Here is an 18,767-nt window from a genome sequence, read left to right as displayed (position 1 = left end):
ATTTGTCAAGCATTCTTCAATAGCCTGGTTACATTTCGATTATTTTTGAAAATCTTCTCTATCAGTTTTCTCTTGTTTGAATTTCTGGTTTTGTGAATAGTCCAAAATGATTCGGAGACATAGATGTATATAAAATACGAGGCCCTTGGGAGCAATTGAGCAATTTGAAGCACTCAGGGAAAGAAGGAAGCATGATAATAAACGAAAAAGAAAAGATTGACATCCTATCAGCAGGGTTATGCCCATGAGGCTACTTAATTCTCATTCTTGCAGCTTCAGAGTTGATTGTTCCACTTTGATGCGTATAGGTACAGTACAAACAGCAAGCCATTGTAATCTTGGATTTTTGTCCTTTTGGCTTAAAATTGGACAATTCTGAAGTTGAGGATCAGTCAGCAGTAATTTCACTTGGAAGGTTTTCTCCATGTCGAAACATGAAAGGTAGAAACAGGAGTAAACATTCTCGCTTCTCGAACCTGCCCCACAGCTTACTAAGATTATGGCTGATCTGATGGCATCTGCTCCACTTTCATGCCTATTCCCTATAATCCTGGAGCTCAGGGTTCAAAGTCCTGCAGATAAAACATGTGTTTCTTAACTTTTCTATGACTTGGTCTGCACAGCTGTCTGGAATAGACTACATCGAATATTAGAGGTAAAAACAATGACTGCAGATGCTGGAAACCAGATTCTGGATCAGTGGTGCTGGAAGAGCACAGCACTTCAGGCAGCATCCGAGGACAGGCAAAATCGACGTTTCAGGCAAAAGCCCTTCATCAGGGAAAAAAAAAGACGTCGAATATTCACCATCTAATTCTAGATATTCTCCCATCTTGGGGATACATCCTGCTAATTAGATTAGATTAGATTAGATTAGATTACTTACAGTGTGGAAACAGGCCCTTCGGCCCAACAAGTCCACACCGACCTGCTGAAGCGCAACCCACCCATACCCCTACACTTACTCCTTCACCTAACACTATGGGCAATTTAGCATGGCCAATTCACCTAACCTGCACATCTTTGGATTGTGGGAGGAAACCGGAGCACCCGGAGGAAACCCACGCAGATACCGGGAGAATGTGCAAACTCCACACAGTCAGTCACCTGAGGTGGGAATTGAACCCGGGTCTCTGGCACTGTGAGGCAGCAGTGCTAACCACTGTGCCACCGTGCCGTCCTGTTTCAGATGTTTTAATAAGAACTTCTGTCATTTCTCAACATTCTAATGAGGATAGGCCAAAATACCCGTTCTTTTCTCATCTCTTAACTGTCCTAAGCTCTTTTGTAATAAAGACCATCATTCCATTTGCTCTCCTATTTACTTGCTGTACTTGCATGCTAATGTTTCAAGCTTTGTGTATAGGGACACACAGACCCCTCTTTAGCCCCGAACACTTTGTATTTCTCAGCTTAAATAATATAATAATTAAACTTAAATAAGAACACATCAATTCAAGATCACAAAAGGAGTGTCACTCCATATGCCAGCAGTTTATGTACAAAATGGGAAGAATATATTGAAATGATCTTGTAATGTGTGCAAGTTTGTAGCACACCACCTCTTTGATACATGGTGATGCACAATTATTTGCTTAATATGCTAGGATATAATATTTGACTTCTGAAAGAGATAACATTAAGAGAAATATCAATAGGGTAAACTGGAAGACATTTTTCTCCTGGGTGGAATCAATGACCAGGATAAACATACATTTAAGTTTAAGGCATAGGAGATGGAAGGAGGAAAGAAAAATCATCCAGAGGGTGGTGGGAATCTGGAACTCACTGCCTGTAATTGTCGTAGAGGCAGAAACCCTCATAACATTTATGAAGTATTTAAATGTTGTGATGCCAAGGCATACAAGGCTATGGGCCAAGTGCTGGAAAATGGTATTGGAATACTCAGGTCATTGTTTTTGACTGGCACAGACCTAAAGGACCAAAGGGCGCTTTTTTCTGTACTGTAGACCTCTATGACTATGACTCTTATGATTCTTTAAGTATCCATGGAGTGATTTGAAAACTGGTCAAAAGGGTATGTTAGATTTTGATGGTATGTTGCTGTGGCCATTTAGCACTGCATCCTGGGGGTTAAAGGGCAAATTCCAGGAAGCATAAATTTGCAAGCTCCTCAGAATGTATGCAAGATCTGTAAAATATATCATGTGTAGGTACATTTGTTCTAACCTGTTCTTCCGCAACATTAAAATGTATCTATCTCATAATTCCTGATTTACAGTTGGAATTTTAATTTTGCATTGAGTTCTGTAGGAGTACTTGTGAAATTATACCAGTCTTATCGCAATATCATGAATTTTGAAAAGCATGAATACATATTTGTTAATTTGTGATAAAATCCTTATGTTAGTGACATACTGCATTTGCTGAGAAATACTTTTCTGCAGTCACTCATTTAGGGTTTAAAAGACATCTGAATTATGCACAGCTTTTAGTTTCAACCAACACTCAATCTTCATATTCTGCTTGGCAACAAGCTAATAATGGTTGGAAATTTCCAGTCCTTCAAACAAAATCCTGTGATACGTGACAATGTATTTAAGGAATCATCATTGATAGGCTCCTGATCTTTGACTACAATTCAGATAGTTAAAAAGCTTCCAGGAAGTTAGTTTCAATCACTCGACAATTGATAATGCAGTAAAGTAATTTCAATTGTGTGTAACTTGCACATATCATACAAATATTATAATAAACTATAGTACTTGTAGATATGATTAAAAGTATTCCAAAGAACTTCATACAAAAATTGCTTTGAAATTCAATGATTATTCTGTAGAAACTACAACAGCATTCCTACCAACATACTGCAAATAGCAAACAGATGAATGACCAGTTAGTTATTTTTTTCATGTTATTAATTAAAAGATTAATGTTGGTGAGGATGGTGTTATTCCCTGCTCATGAGGCCAAAATGCGAAGTGATCTTTAACATTCACCAGAATATACAGAACAGGCAGATGTAACAGACTGAACCATTTAATGTCTCAGCCAAAGGATACACTCTCTGACAGTGCTGCACTCTCTGGGAAGCACCTGGAGTGCGAGGATGCATTGCGAACTCAATTTATAAATCAGAAGATCATGGATTAGAAATCCAGAAGAGAGTGCCACTGATTGTATCAATTTAATAGTGTAGAACAAAAGTTATGTCTCTGTTGCATAAAGCTAATTTATGAAGAGAAATACTGAGTTGACCTTTTTAACCACTGGAGAAACTAACTGTTGAAAAGCATGAATGATGCAAATCGAAGGAAATTCTTTCAATTAACCTATATCCACACAACTGAAACATATGAATGCAGAATCTTTTGTCTTGAGATTAGCATGTCTTCCCTCATTGTTGCTCACTAGAAGCTCTTTTGAATCATGTTCAACAATCACTATGGAAAAAAAACACATTTGTTGATTTATTCTTTTGTAAAGTCTGGACAAATAACTGATGAAGAAATAGCACTGGACTCTACAAAAATAAATTGAGCTGATTAGTGACAACATATAATAATATCCCTCAAAAGAGTGAGACTCCACAACTGTGAAGATTGTACAGTGTCGTTGACAGGAATGAATTCAATACCTTGACTGATTCTTCCTTTATTCCAGGCTTTGATCTGCAATGTTGGAAGTTGTGTTCTGAATGATAGATTGCTTAATCTACCCCACAGTTCATCCAGTTGGTATTCCCATAAATTAGTTTCCTACTGTGTTTGTTGCAAATGACATAGAACCAAGCAGATTTTTTTTTTGTTCATGAAATATAGCAATGTTTTCATTTAAACAAATGCATTTTAAAAAGGTTTCATGAAAAAATGCTAACTTTCAGAATTTCCTTCTGTTTAACTTTAAGGGAAACTGCTTTGTTTTGTAAAATAATTTTCATATTTTCCAAGAAAACTACTTTCTTTAATCAAAATGTGGCCCTGCAAGATATCATGTTATTCTGTATGAGAAAATGTGTTATCAGTAATACACTATCACTGGCTGATAGTGGCAGTGTGTACATGTGTTACATAAAACAAAACTAACGTAGACCAGTTGGGTCAAATGAGCTGTTTCTATGCTATAAGCGTCTGTAACTCTCTGCATATATCACAGGTCAGGCATTACTCCATCTCTAAAATGGAGAGGTGTAACATTTTTGTTCATTTCTGTCAGTAAACAACACATCTCTAAAACTAAAGGATATATTTCAGTGTTATGTGGTACGCAGATAAGGTATGGCCCAAGAAAGAACAGATTAGCAACTTTTAGTAAAGATGCATATCTGAATCCAAATAGAGATTTTTAAAAAATCCATTAACATTGGGAGACAGGGAGAAGTTTTAGAATGTAATGGGCAATTTTACTTAAATGCTGCAGTACAATTTTGTCACATCTGTTGAAATGAGAGCAGGGTTTTCAAAGCAGGTTCTAGATCTCAAGCCTCTTCAGTCAGAAACTTTTCATCAAAGATGTATTTTTCAGATTTGTAATTACAGAACATGAACTAGACAGGAAAAATCTTTAAGGAAGAATGACATAATTGCAAATCAATTCAAAAGTTAATACAACATGGCAAGAGTATGCACTCTACAGAGTACCTTCTTCATTATAGCAAGCCTCCCTTGTGCATCAAGAAAATGTTTCCAGAGTTGAAGGGGACATTACTTCCCTCAGCTTTCTGGCTTAAAATTGATGTTAAGAAAATAAATTTTGCTGAGACAGGTGCTGTATTTGGACTGCATCAGAAATGTGATTGAATGTTGGGTGTTTGCTGAGCATCCCTGCAATCCAACTAAAAGCAACCCGCATTACAATTTTTTAATAGTGCATCCCCTATTTGAGTCAGGGCCCTTTTGAAAATTTGGAGCCTGATATTGGCTGTTTGATAGGCCACCTCACAAACCAGGGAACACTTAAGCAGCAGGATGCAGCAGCTCCATTTAGATGCTGTTTGTTTGTTTGAAGATTAATACAGACTGGACTTTAGCAGAAGGAAGTGGATGAGTATCAGCAACAAGAAAGTCAGTGATGATTTGTGAGGATGACAAGAAGAGGTCAAACTATGAAAGAGTAAGAGACATAACAGGTCGGTCGTCTGAAACAGTGCATCATCATTCAGCCTCAAAGAAACAACACTACCTCAACAAGGAGGCAAGGGCTAATGTATTCCACCTTGTGCAACAAACATTGGAGAAAGTGAGGACTACAGATGCTGGAGATCAGAGCTGAAAAATGTGTTGCTGGAAAAGCGCAGCAGGTCAGGCAGCATCCAAGGAGCAGGGGAATCGAAGGGCTTATGCCCGCAATGTCGATTCCCCTGTTCCTTGGATGCTGCATGACCTGCTGCAATTTTCCAGCAACACATTTTTCAACAAACATTGGAACCAAGCACCAGAGAATGTATCAGTGTGATTCCAAATTTTTATTGTCTGTTATCCTCCAGGAGTCTAAGATTAGCATTTGATTGTCTTAGGCAGAGTTAAAGATGACTTGGTACCACTGACAAGCCGAATGCAGACTCGGCAACGTGTGCAGCAGGTAATGCTGAAGGGTGGGTTTGATGAGATATTTTGAGGTTCCTTGCTCCAAAGCCTCAACTTCATCTCTTTGATCTCCTAATGAAGTTTCTTAAGGTGTTTGATGCCATCTGAATAAACCTTCCCCATTTTTGTTTGTCATAAGCCAATGACACATATTGGGATCAGCTGTGATGTTTGAATTTTTCCGGGATTTTTTTGGACATTTTTGCAGTCTTTCTGGGATTCTCCAGCTGCAACCAAATTCTTTGGTGGAACAGTGCTTCTGGAGTCTAGTAGGCTTTAAATGACATGTATTAAGAAACAGAGCTGTTTTTGAGTGATTAGGTTGCTTCAATTTTGGGCATGTTGTCTTGGAAGAGAATGCTGCTGTTGTCATCTTTCTTGCCACAGGATTTGCAAAGGTACATCTGCTGGTACTTCACCAGCGCTTTGCAGTACCTGTTATTATTGTCCAAGTCTATGAAGCAAATAGGAACCAAGGATCACCACTGCCTGGTAACATGATCTTCCATAGAAGCTCTACATTGTGGAAACAGGCCATTTGGTCCACCAAGTCTACACTGACCCGCTGAAGAGCATCCCACTGAGACCCATCCCCTAAACCTGCACTTATCATGGCTAACGGACCTAAGCTACATCTTAATCTCAGGCTTGTGATTCCATTCCTCTTGTACAACTAAATGTTAACGGAGGAAAGGAGTAAAATGTAAACAGAAACAGATGAGAGGAGCCACACCTTTTCATGTAGATTTCAATCAAAAAGAGGGTACGGTCCACAGAACTTTTCAGGAATTGTCCTCCAGCCTCACAACTTGTGTTGCTCTTAACTCTTTTTTGATTCCAAATACTTATTTATTGTCATATGTATTTTCTTACAAAATACAGTGAAAAGCATTGTATAGTATTGCCACTCTCCGGTGCCATCTTAAAGCACAGAAAAGTAAATCAAAACATAGAATATAAAGACAGAAAAATAAGGAATTGAAGAAGTAGTGTTGAAATTTACATTCCTTGTCAAGTAATTAAATGATACAGAGTATGTATGGAGGCTCATTCTTCAGAACCTGTTTGCTCCATCACACGAGAGCTTGGCTTGTGTGAATACTTGTTTAGTGAAATGTTTAGTGTTTGTTGCTGGTGTGTAAAAGCAGGCAGAATGTGAAGAAATAATGAAACTAGTATTGAGGCAATACCTGGCTCAAAATCAAATGCAGAAGACAATGAACTAAGATGTGCTGCATTGATTGGATAACAGCAATGGGATTCGGGGGATAAGAAACCAGTTGACTTTGTAAGGGATACGGTTAATGCTACCATGGGAAACAGCCTCTAATGCAGTGTTGAATAAAGTGTCTTATCTCATCAAAGCTTGTTAACTCATATGTCATCTGTAATTGCAGTTGGAACTTGAAATGATGTTCCTGGCCCACACCCTTTCTATCACTCCTGCTCACTTTTGTTATCCAGTTTGCTTTAGGAGCTTCTTCCCACGCTTAACCTCCTTCTCCCAACCTCTATGCAGTTAAAAAAGTGGAGAGTACTTGCAGCTCATCCTCTTCCTGCCACTTTTGCTTTTGTAAGCTAGAACTGAGTCAACATAAGCTGCTTTGCACCTCCCCTTTAAGTAGTACAGACTATGTTAAATTAATTTTTTCACCTTCATGTAAAGAAACTGCAACACAGCTATGCTATTTTCTGGACCTGGTGGATTTTTTTAGTCAATTTAAATGAGGGTCTGGATTAATTTTCCAAATCACATATGTCCAAGTATTATGGTTTCATCTATGTTTGTATAAATGGGAACATTTAGTGCTCGAAAATGGGTTCAAGCCAATTTAAATTACTGCTGTGCTTGCATTTTAATGATCTAATCATTGATATAAGAGATCTTGTGATACAGTACGTAGTGTCCCCCTCCTGCTCATCCAGAAACCTGGGGTTTGAGAACAGTCCGAGGACCTGATGGTCACAGAAGGTGCTTTCATAACAAAAACAGATTGAATGTCAACCTGCAAATCCTTGCAACACATGCCAATTGCAAGCTGTAAGAACAGGAGAGGTTTCTGTGCTGCCTGTTATGGCTATAGGCTATGTGCATGTTACCACAGCAACCCAAACGTCCTGAGTAAACTACATCAATCCCTAAAGTATACATGATTTTAAATGTAATGTCAAGATGACATTATAGAGACTGGCACTACGATAATCTAATTAGATTTTAGTGGCATTTTATAATGGTACTTCTTTGATGCAAGTAGTTTTCTTGTCATTTTCAAAGTGGAATGGATGCATCAAAGCATTTGTGCAGCAATTAAAGAAATACGTCATGTTGATCTATTAAAGCCATCGTTCAAAATGCTAAATTCTAGAGTCAAGGGAGAGCGGAGTCAGGCTTTACAATGCAAGAGATTCAATGAAGAGGGTACAATGAAGCAGGTCAAAAAAATCAGCATTATCATTCAATAAAACCAGATTAAAGTGTGGAAGGTCTCTTTATTTCAACGATTTCCAATTGATTGAAGTCAGGAAAGAGACCTTAATAATAAACTCTCCAGAGAAGCAAAGAATTATTTAATTGTGCATCCACTGATTTCAGAAGGTGTTGTCAGTTACACTGCTATTACTAATGCAAAATCTGGGTCATGGTGATATTTATAAGAAACAAAGTTCTCCAGAAGCCATGTCATTTCAAATGCACCGTGACAGTGACCTTGTTTGTGATATATTTTGATTGTTGCAATAATAACTCACTGAATTTCATTACTTGATCAGGCAGTGCAAATGTTACTTAAATTTGTGGAATTAAATTTCATCTTTAACTTATAACAGTTATGCAGTGTGATACAATGAACTTGAAGCCATGAATAATGAAGTAGGGAGTTCTGGTATCAGATATGCTCCCACAGGCAATGACATATCATGCCTCACCTGCATACAATCAATTATAGTGTATAATTGACAAATTATAGGCTGCTGACACAGAAAAAAACTATTAGGGAATGATTTGCAATCCTGAGAAATCTGACACAAATTGGAAAAATTATATCAATTGTAACAAAACATGCAATGAAAGAAATTAAACACTGTGCTGCATGCTTTGTTTGTGTGTTAATCTAGCAGTGCGAGCTGCCTGGTTCTCTACTTGCATTTGGGTGACTTCTATATTCATCAGAAGCCCTTTTGTTAGGTAACCCTGGCAACCACCTTAAACTGGTCTGAACCCCTCTGAATTTTTTAACACCTATCCTAACATTTGGTTGAGAACATTAGCTAAAGATCAGTGACTTTTGTGAAACAAGTTTCAACCATGCTTTGGTTTTACAGAGTTTGTGGAGGCCTATCCGTTGGTCACTGTCAAGCACATTCTTTTTGAAAAATTAATTTTCAGTGGAGATGGGAGAAATCAAAGTGGTCTTTTCTAAAAAGGATCACTGACCACCCTTCAAATTCCCATGCAGTATTTCATTCGTTTGGACTAGGCCATACCACACTTAACCATCACAGAACATTTTATGCAGAAAAAATATCTTTGACCGCAAATCTAAAGGGCAGAGTCAGCATGTAATATAATTGAGGCTCCCTGTACAAAAAAGGAGATGGTGGCTCCTGTCAGATGTTTCCCTGCAAGTTAATTGGCAGAATGTCTCATTACCAGAATTTTAAGCACCAAAATACAGGTTGGTCATATGACGAACAATGCCCTTCAGATCCACCCTGCATGCAAGAATCTCAACCTTTCTGCACATTGCCCTAGATGCATAATCGAAGAAACGGTAGTCCTCCATGTGGAAGATACCTTTGCAAAGAAGGTCTGGAAAGAGATACCATGTCTTTTTGTGAGGCTCATCCTGAGCAGCTCCATGATGCAGGATTGTGTGCTGTCTAGACTATTGCTAGGGGTGCATACAAAACCAAACATCAACTGTAACTAGAAGACCACTAGTGAAGGATGGGCTTATCTGTGTCTGAAAAACCTGCTGGTCATCTAGTGCAGAGAGTTGTTCATTAATGACTGTTGCAGACTGTCACTTTCCAGGGTGCAGACCACATTGTGAGGGATGCACTATCCTGGGGACAGTATCACAAAGACACTGTGGGGAAAAAAAAACACAATTTAAGGCCTTTCAGCCTTAGGACACCAAGGGTTGGAATCTGTGTAGAACCCATTAGACTTTAAACCCCTCGTGGAATGTATATTACACATATCATATGCAATAAATGCCTTAAATGTAACTATTTCAATATAAATAAAACAAATATACAAATAAAATTTTAAAATGTCAATGTGAATATGAATTGAAATAAATGCTATAAGGCAGCTCAGAGTCAATATGCCATTTGAGAAAAGTTCATTCCTATTGCATTTCCTGTAATGTTAAATACTCAGATTGAAATGTTCTAGAAAGTACTTTTACAATCCCAACACGTATTGATGGTTACTGCAGGTGAAACAAACAACTCAAATAAAGAACAAGCAACCTACCTCTAAAGATGTAACCAGCTCTGACAGTTTGCTTTGGTTGTTACATCAAGACCCAATATCATCTGAAACCTCAGACCTTCCAAGAAGGCATGGCCCAGAATCCTGGTGTCAGTTATGAGCCAGATGTTTGATCATAAACAATTTAGCCTGCATAATCTCTAAACCCAATTTATGTACATGAATGATAATATAAAATTAGATTGCTTTGATGCATAATTCTCCATGCTCACAGTTAGTATTGTCTGTACATTATAAAAGATTATCCCAGTGGATCCCTTGCTGAAAGACATTGCCAATTCTTGATCACAATTAAGCAATGGATATCATAAGCAAAGGAGTCAGCTTACCTCTTACTCCTTTGTATTCTCTTTTTCTGCAACTCAAAATCTCAATCATTGGGGAATCAGTTACCTTGTTACAACAATTGTCTCCTGGATTTTCACTCATGAATAGTTAATTGCATCTTCAACTGAGTGTAATTATGCATTACATTACCTGCTGTACTAATTCAAAAGCCTGCACCTCCTTGACCACAATGTTGCCAAATGAATCCGCCTCAGTTTACTATGCGTTTTTAATTTGCATTATCATTTCTGCATCTGGCCTCCATCTGAGTTTGCTGCAATAACAGCATGATCCTAATGTTGATTTATCTTTGCAAACTTATTATACATACTCATGAAGTCAGGCAACCTCTGTAGCCTAATTTTATAATTTGCAGCTTTTTTTGTGTTCTATTCAGAGAAGTGATAAAAGTATTGCCGGTGATTAATGAATATTGTATCTAATGTTCTCGACTAAATTTGCTTCAAGGTCTTGGAGGTATAATTTGTACCTGTTCTTTACAAAACTGGTGCTTTGCAGTAAATACAGAACCACAGAGCATAAGCAGAAGTAATAATGGTGAAAGTCTAGCTTGGCTTTAGGAGTCTGACAGAAGGTGAATGAACATATACTCAACCATGTAGGTGGTTTGAGTTAAGCAGCCTGAAACTGTTCATAAACTTTTCTTGGTGTTCTTGCTGGACTTCTGCCAGTTGCAAACCGAGATTATTATTCCTATGCAACTTCACAATCTGAATCATTTTATTTTTTTGCCTTCTTTCAATCTGTACACACCAAGCATACACCATATGAGGGAAATGAGATCTACTCACTAGGGGCAGAATCTTTATAATCTCATCTGTAGAAAGGAAACTTTAAAACAGGAGGGCTTGGTGATGTGGTGCAATGAGAACAACCTCTCTCTCAATGTCTGCAAAACTAAAGAACTGATCATCTACTTCAGAAAGCAATGAGGAGAACACACCCTCATCTACATCAACAGAGCTGAAGTTGAGAAGGTGGAGAGCGTCAAGTTCCTCGGAGTGATGATAACTGATAACCTGTCCTGGATTTCCCATGTAGATATGACGGTCAAGAAGGCACAACAACACATCTTCTTCCTCAGGCGGCTCAGGAAATTTGGAAGGTCCATACGGAACCTCACCAACTTTTCCAGATGTACCATTGAAAGCCTACTGTCCAGATGCATAACAACCTGGTATGACAACTGTTCTGCCCAGGACTGTAAGAGACTACAGAAGATGGTGTGCACAGCCCAGACCATCAGGGAAGCCAACCTTCCATCCATGGACTCCATTTACGTAGCTTGTTGCTGCAGAAAGGCTGCCAACATCATCAAGGACCGCACCCAACCAGGTAATGATCTGCTACAACCTTTTGCATCAGCAGAAGACAGAGAAGCTTGAACACACACACCAGCAGGTTCAGGAACAGCTTCTTCCTGCCCATTATTAGACTGATGAATAGACTTTTTTCCTTTAAATAATGCTGATCTTGTTAATGTTGATCTTGCCTAGTGCACACCCTGTACAATGTAACCTGTATGCCTCTGTCCAAGTTTGTCATCACCCTATGACCTGTATATCCTTGCTTACTATGATCTGCCTGTACTGCTCATAAACAAACCTTTTCACAGTACTTTGATACACGTGACAATAAACCAATCAATTCTTGCATTGAGAGGCAGGATTCAGTCATGTGCAAAGAGTTGTATCAAAGGTACCTATGTATGTATGATGTCTTTTCATATCAATATTTAAAGATTTATGAAGAGAAAAGCCCTTATGGAGACTAGGTTGCACCTTGAGAAAACACCATTATGTTGTGTAGCACTACCACTGTGTTAAATGAAATAGACTTTAAACAATTCAAGCAACTCAGGACTGGGCATCCATGAGGTACTGTGAGCTATCAGCGGCAGAACTACTTCAATGTAATCTGCAACCTCATGGCCTGTCATATCTCCCACTCAACCATTACCATTAAGCCTTTTATCAATAATAGTTCAATGAAAACTGCAGGAGGACATGCCAGGAGCAGCACCAGACACATATACAAATAAGGTGTCAACCTAGTGAACCTATAAAACAGGACTACGTGCATGCCAAACAGCAAGAGGTAGACAGAGATAGTAATTCCACAACCCAAAGATCAGATCTAATCTCTGAAGTATTGCCAAATCTAGTTGTAAATGATGGCGAACAATCAAACAACTTACTGGAGGAGGAAGCTCCACAAATGTTCCCATCTTCATTGAGGTAGCCCAGCGCATGTGTGCAAAAGATAAGGCTGAAGTATTCACATTCGGAACAATCTTCATCTAAAAGTGCCAAGTGATGATCCATCTATACCTCCTCAGTAAGTTCCCATCCTCACAGATGTCAGTCTTCTACATATTCATTTGACTCCCTCTATCAAGAAACTGTTGGAGGCACTGAACGCTGCAAAGGGATTTAATCCCAACAACATTCTGGCAATAATACTGAAGACATATACTCCAGAACTCACCACACTCAGTCAGGCCATTCCAGTACAGTGACAAGACTGGCATCTACCTGACAATGTGAAAATTTCCCAGGATGTCTTATGCACAAAAGCAGGACAAATCCAACTCAACCAATGATTGCTCCATAGTCTATCTTTGCTCATCAGGAAAGTGATGGTAGGTGTCATCAGCATTGCTCTCAAGTAGCACATGTTTTCTGGCAGAGTCACACAATTCCGGACCTCATTGCAGCCTTAGTTGAAGCATGGACAAAAGAGTTGGTTTTCAGGGGTGATGCAAAAGTCACTGCCCTTGACGTCAAGGCCATATTTGACCACGTGTGGCATCAAGGACCCCTAATGAAACTGAAATCAATGGGAATCAGGGGAAAACTCTTCTCTGGTTGGAGTATACCTGCCACATAGGAAGATGGCTGTTGGAGATCAACTCAGATCCTGGGCATTTCTGCAGGAGTTCCTCAGGGTCACATTCTGAACCAGGATGCTTCAGTTGCTTCATCACTGATCTTCTCTCCATCATGAGGTCAGAAATGGCGATATTCAATGATGACTGCACAATATTCAACATCATTCATGATTCCTCAAATAATGAAGTAATCAATGTCCAAATGCAGTAAAACTTGTGCTGGTAAGGGGCAAGTAACATTTGCAATACACAAGTGTCAGTCAATGTTGATCTCCAACAAGAAAAATATCTATCCATCATTCTTTGACATTCAAAGGGATGACCATCACTGAATCCCCTTTATCAGCATCCTAGGAGTTACCACTGACCAGAAGTTGAATTGGTGTAGCTATATAACAATGGACTAATGCTCAATCAATAAGAGCAGGTCAGAGACAAGGAATTATGCAGCAAGTACATTACCTTCTAGCTCCCCAAAGCCTGTCCATCAGCTATAGGCACATGTCAAGAATACTCCCAACTTGCCTGGATGAGTGCAGCTCCAACAACACTCAAGAAGCTTGACACAATCCAGGACAAAGCAGTCCGCTTTATTGGCATTGTATCCACTCCTTCCACCATTGATGCCGAATAGCAGTATGTGCCATCTACGAGAGGCACTAAAGAAGTTCATCAATGCTCCTTAGACAGCACCTTCCAAACCCATGTTCAGTACTATCTAGAAGGTTAAGAGCAGCTGATACATGGATACATGGATACACCACAACCTGCAAGTTCTCCTCCAAGCCACTCACCAATCTGAAATATATGGCTGTTCCTTCAGCATTACTGGATCAGCGTCTTGGAATTCCATCCCTAAAGGCATTGTGGGTCTACTTACACCAGCCCAACTGTAGTTCATGAGCATCTCCTCAAAGGCAATTAAGAATGGGTGACAAATGCTGGACTTGCCAGTAGTGTTTACATCCCATGAATAAATTTTAAAACTAAGGTGATCACTGGCTTGACAAGCATCATGGTGCCTTTACATATTACTTTTTCATTGTATCTGCTAATGATATTGTCACTGTTCATAAAATTAAGCTACAGAAATAGTCACTGAGATCAATTTTATTGAAATAGGATCAGATGCTTACATTCAGAAAAGTCACAACACGAAACCAGAAACAGAGCTCGAGATTCGAAGGATGTCCTTCATGACTTTGGCTACCATGGACCCCTAGGAAGGACATTATTGTTAGAGGGGAGTCAAATCAAATCCATACCACTGCCTACATGTTGTCGGAGTATGTCAGCTGATTACAATATATGAGCTGCTACAATATATTAGGTTTTTGTCATCAACCTCTTTATTTTGTAGAAAATTACAAGGTAGGCTAGTGCTTTCAAGAAAAAAACTAGTAGAATTTCTTGTAGTTAACATGATAGTTTGTTGCACACTACCAACTATTGTTAATATGCTAAACATTGTTACAGAGGTTTCAAAGAGGATCACTCTTTAAGACATAAGCTGTCCTGCCCACAATTTCATATAACATCATCATAGTGGGCGGTGCTTCTGGCGCTCCTCAATATTGACCCTGTCATATTCTTGCAGAGACATATACAGTTATCATCAATGCTATGAATCATAAAATCTCTCCCAGAATATCAGGCAGGTAAATGAGATATAGTAATGGTACAGAGGCCATCTAGAAAATCTCAAGTCCTGAGGACAGAGAGATGTCAGTATGAGTACAAAGGAGAAAGATCCATTTCTCTGTCTGCAAAAATTTGGCAACGCAGGCTTCTTGCTGATATGAAAGAAATAATGAAGGGTATATGACACAGTGGACAAATATTAAGGTTAGCATCTCTAGATATATGGCCTGGAGGAGTGAACTTAAGTTAATCTAAACAGACAATAAAATCTGATAATAGTCAGCAAATGGCCTGCCCACGGCTTGAATTTATTAAGAGGATTCCTGGAGAAAGTTCATAATAGCATTTTGTGAAGGAAACAGAGTATTACAGAATATTGGAAACTAATGTTTGCTTCAGGGCTATAGAAAATGGTTTGTGTACATGTATTAGTATCTAGCTGCCTGGTTTTAGAGCGATATCAGGAATTCAGGGTTGTATTTACTGTACATGCCATCGGATTTTAGGTGAAGAATTACTTTTTTTGCAGCCTCCTAACTAGGTTTGCTGCTGCTTCTAACTCTATTATTGAATTCTCAATCTAACATGGGTACATTCCTTGAGCAGTGCAGCCCAGAGGGCTACTGTGCGGTACTAATTGGAAGGACAAACGCTTGATACTAATCCCCAATATACTGTGATGAATTTAACAGCTCTGGGGATAACTTTTCAATTTGCCACACAGATGATACTGCTAATAAGATTTTAATGGGTGGTTTGGCAAGTTGCTGAGGAAGATGATGTTGAATATGAAGGAAACACCAGCTGCAGGTAGAGAAAAAAAAACGATATCCTCCGAATTGATTTTGGATATACATTGTGATGGGTTGTACAGAAAGTACCAAATATATTGGGATTTGCCATATTAACCCTAAATTTGAAGTTCAAATGTTTATAAAGTGAATTTCATGACTGGCAACTATTGAGTTTTGATATGGGACCAAGTCCTCTGTTCTAATGTGACACTATTCTGCATAAAAATGCTAGTCAGCCAATTAACCAGAGCAGTTCAATGTTTTCGAAAGGAATAACACATAAAGGGCTTTGTCATCCGTGAATTTAGGAAGATTAGAATATCACCTCACACTTTAATCATTGGTATAGATCGTGATCAACTAGGGCCCGGTACTGATCCTGGTAGCTTAGTCTGCCATTGAGAATTACCCATTTATTCCTACTGTCTGCTTTCTGCTTGTGAACCAACCTTCAATGCATATTAATACACTCCCAATCCTATGCACTTTAATTTTGTTTGCTGTGTGGAACTTTCAAAATGTTCCAAAAGTCCAAATGCACCACGTTCACTGGTCCCCCTTAATTCTACTAACAACATCCTCAAATAACTCTCAGTTCAATCACTCAAACACAATTTCCACTTCATAAATCCATGCCACTTCTGTCCAAAAGTTATTTTCTAACTATTCTGTAAACACCTTTACAATAAATACTAAAATTCTCCCTACCACTGACATCAGCCTAACAGGTTCATAATCTTCTGTTTGATTTCTTCCTCTTTTCTGAAACAATGGTACTATATTTACAACCTTCTAATCTGTAGGAGTCATGTAGGTGTCAAAATTTATGGAATTTTGAAAGATGATCATCAATGCATCCAATCACTTCTTTCATCACATAGGGTGAAGATTATTAGGTCCTAAGAATTTGTCAACTCCTGTTTACCTTATTAATTTTCATGTCTCTTGCTTTAAAGGACCCAGTTTGTCCTTACTAATGTTTTCCTTTTTAACAGCAACAGAAGCTTTTACAATGCATTTCTATATTTCTTGCTATTTTATATTCTTATTCTATTTTCACATCCTCCTTCACTGACTTCTAAAGTTGTCCAAATCCTTGAGCTTACAACTGTTTCTGCTCCTTTATAAGTGTCCTGTTTTGATGTAATACTAACTTTAACTGCCTTTGTCAGCCAATGTTCTCCCACTTTTCTTATATTTTTGCTTTAAAGGAATATATATTTGATTATGAAAATTAAGCATTATTTCTTTAAATGCTAGCCATTGACCATTTCTTGTTAAACAATTTGAAGAATTTTCCAATCCATCATATCCAATCCAACGTCTACATTCACAATTACCCTTGTTTAAGATTTTAAGCCCTAATTTGAGCTTGAACTATACCTTTGTCAAATTTATTGAAAAGTTCTATCATACTATTCCCCTTAAGGTTCTTTCAGGAAAAGCTTATTAATTAGCCCTTTCTCATTGCATAACACTAGATATAAAATAACCTAAGGCCTAATTGATTCATTAATATATTGCTCTTGAAACTCTCTCAAAAGCATTCCTGAAAATTTTCCTTCATAGTATTAATGCACACAAGAATTACCCAGGCTATAAGAAGATTTAAGGCACTCATAATTATTGAATTCCCCTCGCGACCTTCACCTCTAATTTCCTAACTTATGCCACGCCCAATAGTACTGTTTGGTGGCCTAGAAACTACTATCAATATTTTTCAGGCATTTACACTGAATATTTCTGTTTTGTAGTCACTCAGATGTGGGTGAAAGTAGCTGGCAAGGTCAGCATTTGCTGCCTACGCGTGTACATCTGGATGGCTTGCTTGGCCATTTCAGGGAACAATTAAAGGTTAACCACTTTGATGTGGGTCTTGGAGCATATACATGCCTGATCAGCTAAGAAGGGCCTTAGTACTCAGAGTATCAATCCCAAATTACCTGCTCAAATACTTACAATTGAGCCACTGTTTATACAGGTACACAATTCTTTATCCGAAATCCTTGGGGCCAGTTGTTTTTCGGATTTCAGAATAAATGACATTTTCACAGTAAAATAAAAAAAACTTAGTGAACAGCAGACCCACATGTGACTAGTATGAGCACTGAGACACAATTGACACTTGCCAGTACTGGGTAACGCCACCGTATCACATTAAAGTGACGTGGGTGTGGAGTTGTGTCACCTGTCCGTACACCAAACAGCCTTGTTAGGCAGAAAAAATCTTCACGAAGAAAACTTCGGATTTCAGAATTTCAGATAAAGGATTGTGTATCTGTATTTATATCCAATGGGTATTACACAGCGACACTTAATGGAGACTTGCTGGCAAAATCCAAGTTGGCATCAATATCGAACAAGACTCAAATCATATCGCTAATTCGATGAGCATTATGTTGATTTCTTCATATGGATTATTATTTTAAACTGGAATTAGAGTAGTCAAGGAACAGAAATTAGACTAAATATTTTGCAATTTTAACTTCAATTCACCAGAAGTATTAGCCAACTTCAATAATCTGAAAATCAAAATAAATGCACATAGTTGAATTCAAGACTTCTGAGTATTTGGTTAGAATGTAGTCTAAACAGATGGGCTACAAAACTCCCTTGCGGGGAATCATTTAGAAATACAGATGGTCCAAGTAGGCATAAATTAACTGTTCCCACAGTTATAAAAGAATAAAGAAAAGATAGTGTTTTCCTGTTATTCTAATTTTAGATTCAAAAGGACAAATGTCAGCGATAATATCAGACAAGGAAGATTTCAATTCATTAAAAGATAACATAAGAAATGACACTACAAAACGGGAGACCACATTTATTTTCGAACATATTGAAACTCCAGTTCAGTGAAGCTTGACTGCCAATGGATCCTTGCCAAAGGTTGCATGTCAACAGTGTATAGAATGCAGACATCTACATAATTTGTTTTTCCATTGTTCATCCACATTCCCATTGGGAAGGAGTTGGATAGTTGCAGTGCGTGGCAAAAGGAAGCCAAATACACAGTCACAGGCATGGTACATCATGCAGTAATAAAACCG

At 38.3% G+C, this 18,767-nt stretch overlaps 1 protein-coding gene across 8 annotated transcripts in view; it reads right to left on the bottom strand.

Moving 5' to 3' along the window:
- Positions 1–18,767, bottom strand: part of LOC122563239 (synaptotagmin-B) — a 640,974-nt gene that overhangs the window by 156,287 nt on the left and 465,920 nt on the right. Inside the window, exon 1 of one of the 8 annotated variants that reach the window (XM_043716854.1) lies at positions 10,027–10,063. The exons of the other annotated variants lie outside the window; for them this stretch is intronic. The gene's annotated coding sequence lies outside the window, so the exon portion shown is untranslated. Of the gene's footprint in view, positions 1–10,026; positions 10,064–18,767 lie in introns of those variants that run through there. 8 annotated transcript variants of the gene reach the window in all.

Source organism: Chiloscyllium plagiosum, chromosome 26, assembly GCF_004010195.1.
Source record: "Chiloscyllium plagiosum isolate BGI_BamShark_2017 chromosome 26, ASM401019v2, whole genome shotgun sequence".
Classification (NCBI taxonomy): domain Eukaryota; kingdom Metazoa; phylum Chordata; class Chondrichthyes; order Orectolobiformes; family Hemiscylliidae; genus Chiloscyllium; species Chiloscyllium plagiosum.
The sequence above is the reverse complement of the archived record's forward strand: the minus strand, read 5'-3'. Positions and strand labels throughout refer to the sequence as shown.